Genomic DNA, 5,000 nt, shown 5'->3' on the forward strand with positions numbered 1-5,000 from the left:
ACGTGTCTGACTACGGATCAGAAGATTCTAGGTTCGACTCCTGGCTGGCTCAATACTTTATTTAATTGACTGAAATCAAGCTGGGAATGATACTGTATACCTTTCAGTGCTTCTGGCTGTTCTCACTTCAAACACATTTTAGACGGATTTCATCTGGACATTCCCCATCATCTCTGAGAAAAAAGATGGAGCTTTTAAATCCAACAGGCATAATGTCAACATTTAAAGATTTGACTGTGATGTGTATTTTAGTTATTCCTGGTTTTCACGCAGGTGGCCTGGGTTCAACTCCCGGTATGGGAAAGAATATCTTGTCGTTAGGTACGCACTTGTGTAACAACAGATGCTGCATTTTAACTGGCAGCAGTTTCACACAACACAACAATATTCCCTCAGCAACAGGAAATGTGACATGTTTTGTAGATTCATAATTTACAAGACTTTTTAAACATTGATACACTTCAAGTTTGCATTTCTTGCTCTGCAGTAAAATTCATGCAACAACAGGAGGATCAAATTAAGATATGCATCTGTAACAGAAATCCCAAGGAACCTTGTCGCTGACAGACGCTATGACTGTGTATACTGGCCTAGGTGTGATCTGACTTCAGCTTGGCTGTGCGTCCAGTGGCGCAATGGATAACGTGTCTGAAAACAGGTCAGAAGATTGAATATTTGACTCCTGTTTGGTTCAAAACTAGATTTATTTGACCAAAATCAAGCTACTGTATACTTTTCATTGTGTCTGGCAGTTCTCGATTCAAACACATTTTAGACTGATTTTATATGGGACTTTTCCCCAACATCTCTGAGAAAAAAGATGGAGCTTGTAATTACAACAAGCATCATTTCAATGTTTATGGATTTGTCTGTGATGTGTATTTTAAATATGTCTCTTCCCATATGGTCTAGCGGTTAGGATTCCTGGTTTTCACCCAGGTGGCCTGGGTTCAACTCCCGGTATGGGAAAGAATATCTTGTCGTTAGGTACGCACTTGTGTAACAACAGATGCTGCATTTTAACTGGCAGCAGTTTCACACAACACAACAATATTCCCTCAGCAACAGGAAATGTGACATGTTTTGTAGATTCATAATTTACAAGACTTTTTAAACATTGATACACTTCAAGTTTGCATTTCTTGCTCTGCAGTAAAATTCATGCAACAACAGGAGGATCAAATTAAGATATGCATCTGAAACAGAAAACCAAGGAACCTTGTTGTTGACAGATGCTATGACTGTGTACACTGGTCTAGCTGTGACCTGACTTCAGTTTAGACGTGGGGCCAGTGGCGCAATGGATAACGTGTCTGACTACGGATCAGAAGATTCTAGGTTCGACTCCTGGCTGGCTCAATACTTTATTTAATTGACTGAAATCAAGCTGGGAATGATACTGTATACCTTTCAGTGCTTCTGGCAGTTCTCACTTCAAACACATTTTAGACGGATTTCATCTGGACATTCCCCATCATCTCTGAGAAAAAAAGATGGAGCTTTTAAATCCAACAGGCAAAATGTCAACATTTATAGATTTGTCTGTGATGTGTATTTTAAGTATGTGTCTTCCCATATGGTCTGGTGGTTAGGATTCCTGGATTTCACCCAGGTGGCCCGGGTTCAACTCCCGATATGGGAAAGAATATCTTGTCGTTAGGTACGCACTTGTGTAACAACAGATGCTGCATTTTAACTGGCTGCAGTTTCACACAACACAACAATATTCCCCATGCAACAGGAAATGTGATATGTTTTGTAGATTCATAATTTAAAATACTTTTTAACGTGTCTGACTACGGATCAGAAGATTCTAGGTTCGACTCCTGGCTGGCTCAATACTTTAGATAAAATTGACTGAAATCAAGCTGGGAATGATACTGTGTACCTTTCAGTGCTTCTGGCTGTTCTCACTTCAAACACATTTTAGACGGATTTCATCTGGACATTCCCCATCATTTCTGAGAAAAAAGATGGAGCTTTTAAATCCAACAGGCATAATGTCAACATTTAAAGATTTGTCTGTGATGTGTATCTTATGTATGTTTCTTCCCATATGGTCTAGCTTTTAGGATTCCTGGTTTTCACCCAGGTGGCCTGGGTTCAACTCCCGGTATGGGAAAGAATATCTTGTCGTTAGGTACGCACTTGTGTAAAACAGATGCTCCATTTTAACTAGCTGCAGTTTCACACAACACAACAGTATTCCCTCAGCAACAGGAAATGTGACATGTTTTGTAGATTCATAATTTACAAGACTTTTTAAACATTGAATACACTTCAAGTTTGCATTTCTTGCTCTGCAGTAAAATTCATGCAACAACAGGCGGATCAAATTAAGATATGCATCTGAAACAGAAAACCAAGGAACCTTGTTGTTGACAGATGCTATGACTGTGTACACTGGTCTAGCTGTGACCTGACTTCAGCTTAAACGTGGGGCCAGTGGTGCAATGGATAACGTGTCTGACTACGGATCAGAAGATTCTAGGTTCGACTCCTGGCTGGCTCAATACTTTAGATAAAATTGACTGAAATCAAGCTGGGAATGATACTGTGTACCTTTCAGTGCTTCTGGCTGTTCTCACTTCAAACACATTTTAGACGGATTTCATCTGGACATTCCCCATAATTTCTGAGAAAAAAGATGGAGCTTTTAAATCCAACAGGCATAATGTCAACATTTAAAGATTTGTCTGTGATGTGTATCTTATGTATGTGTCTTCCCATATGGTCTAGCGATTAGGATTCCTGGTTTTCACCCAGGTGGCACGGGTTCAACTCCCGGTATGGGAAAGAATATCTTGTCGTTAGGTACGCACTTGTGTAACAACAGATGCTGCATTTTAACTGGCAGCAGTTTCACACAACACAACAATATTCCCCATGCAACAGGAAATGTGACATGTTTTGTAGATTCATAATTTACAAGACTTTTTAAACATTGATACACTTCAAGTTTGCATTTCTTGCTCTGCAGTAAAATTCATGCAACAACAGGAGGATCAAATTAAGATATGCATCTGAAACAGAAAACCAAGGAACCTTGTTGTTGACAGATGCTATGACTGTGTACACTGGTCTAGCTGTGACCTGACTTCAGTTTAGACGTGGGGCCAGTGGCGCAATGGATAACGTGTCTGACTACGGATCAGAAGATTCTAGGTTCGACTCCTGGCTGGCTCAATACTTTATTTAATTGACTGAAAATCAAGCTGGGCTGGGAATGATACTGTATACCTTTCAGTGCTTCTGGAGGTTCTCACTTCAAACACATTTAAGACGGATTTCATCTGGACATTCCCCATCATCTCTGAGAAAAAAAGATGGAGCTTTTAAATCCAACAGGCAAAATGTCAACATTTATAGATTTGTCTGTGATGTGTATTTTAAGTATGTGTCTTCCCATATGGTCTGGTGGTTAGGATTCCTGGTTTTCACCCAGGTGGCCTGGGTTCAACTCCCGGTATGGGAAAGAATATCTTGTCGTTAGGTACGCACTTGTGTAACAACAGATGCTGCATTTTAACTGGCAGCAGTTTCACACAACACAACAATATTCCCTCAGTAACAGGAAATGTGATATGTTTTGTAGATTCATAATTTACAAGACTTTTGAAAGTGTCTCACAACGGATCAGAAGATTCTAGGTTCGACTCCTGGCTGGCTCAATACTTTAGATAAAATTGACTGAAATCAGAGCTGGGAATCAGACTGTATACCTTTCAGTGCTTCTGGCTGTTCTCACTTCAAGCACATTTAAGACGGATTTCATCTGGACATTCCCCATCATCTCTGAGAATTTTCTTAACTGGCAGCAGTTTCACACAACACAACAATATTCCCTCAGCAACAGGAAATGTGACATGTTATGTAGATTCAAATTATACAAGGCTTTTTAAACGTTGAATACACTTCATGGCTGCATTTCTTGCTCTGCAGTAAAATTCATGCAACAACAGGAGGATCAAATTAAGATATGCATCTGTAACAGAAATCCCAAGGAACCTTGTTGTTGACAGATGCTATGACTGTGTATACTGGCCTAGGTGTGATCTGACTTCAGCTTGGCTGTGCGTCCAGTGGCGCAATGGATAACGTGTCTGAAAACAGGTCAGAAGATTGAATATTTGACTCCTGTTTGGTTCAAAACTAGATTTATTTGACCAAAATCAAGCTGGGAAAAATACTGTATACTTTTCATTGTGTCGGGCAGTTCTCGATTCAAACACATTTTAGACTGATTTTATATGGGACTTTTCCCCAACATCTCTGAGAAAAAAGATGGAGCTTGTAATTACAACAAGCATCATTTCAATGTTTATGGATTTGTCTGTGATGTGTATTTTAAACATGTCTCTTCCCATATGGTCTAGCGGTTAGGATTCCTGGTTTTCACCCAGGTGGCCCGGGTTCAACTCCATGTATGGGAAAGAATGTCTTGTTGTTAGGTACGTACTTGTGTAACAACAGATGCTGCATTTTAACTGGCAGCAGTATCACACAACACAACAATATTCCCTCAGCAACAGGAAATGTGACATGTTATGTAGATTCAAATTATTCAAGGCTTTTTCAACGTTGAATACACTTCATGGCTGCATTTCTTGCTCTGCAGTAAAATTCATGCAACAACAGGAGGATCAAATTAAGATATGCATCTGAAACAGAAAACCAAGGAACCTTGTTGTTGACAGATGCTATGACTGTGTACACTGGTCTAGCTGTGACCTGACTTCAGTTTAGACGTGGGGCCAGTGGCGCAATGGATAATGTGTCTGACTACGGATCAGAAGATTCTAGGTTCGACTCCTGGCTGGCTCGATACTTAATTTAAATGATTGAAATCAAGCCGGGATTGATACTGTATACCTTTCAGTGCTTCTGGAGGTTCTCACTTCAAACACATTTTAGACGGATTTCATCTGGACATTCCCCAACATCTCTGAGAAAAAAGATGGAGCTTTTAAATCAGACAGGCAAAATGTCAACATTTATAG

The 5,000-nt window shown here is 39.9% G+C and overlaps 8 non-coding genes and 1 pseudogene across 8 annotated transcripts; 8 read left to right on the forward strand and 1 right to left on the reverse strand.

Moving 5' to 3' along the window:
• The window catches only part of LOC112255721, a 23,855-nt pseudogene that overhangs the window by 12,221 nt on the left and 6,634 nt on the right, over positions 1–5,000 (reverse strand).
• On the forward strand, positions 898–969 carry trnae-uuc. Its single transcript has one exon. It is a non-coding gene; the product is annotated as a tRNA-Glu (tRNA).
• trnar-acg lies at positions 1,287–1,359 on the forward strand. The gene has a single exon. It is a non-coding gene; the product is annotated as a tRNA-Arg (tRNA).
• trnae-uuc lies at positions 2,051–2,122 on the forward strand. Its single transcript has one exon. It is a non-coding gene; the product is annotated as a tRNA-Glu (tRNA).
• trnar-acg lies at positions 2,440–2,512 on the forward strand. Its single transcript has one exon. It is a non-coding gene; the product is annotated as a tRNA-Arg (tRNA).
• Positions 2,725–2,796, forward strand: trnae-uuc. The gene has a single exon. It is a non-coding gene; the product is annotated as a tRNA-Glu (tRNA).
• On the forward strand, positions 3,114–3,186 carry trnar-acg. The gene has a single exon. It is a non-coding gene; the product is annotated as a tRNA-Arg (tRNA).
• On the forward strand, positions 3,404–3,475 carry trnae-uuc. Its single transcript has one exon. It is a non-coding gene; the product is annotated as a tRNA-Glu (tRNA).
• trnar-acg lies at positions 4,752–4,824 on the forward strand. The gene has a single exon. It is a non-coding gene; the product is annotated as a tRNA-Arg (tRNA).

The sequence above is a fragment of the Oncorhynchus tshawytscha genome, linkage group LG08 (assembly GCF_018296145.1).
Source record: "Oncorhynchus tshawytscha isolate Ot180627B linkage group LG08, Otsh_v2.0, whole genome shotgun sequence".
Classification (NCBI taxonomy): Eukaryota; Metazoa; Chordata; class Actinopteri; order Salmoniformes; family Salmonidae; genus Oncorhynchus; species Oncorhynchus tshawytscha.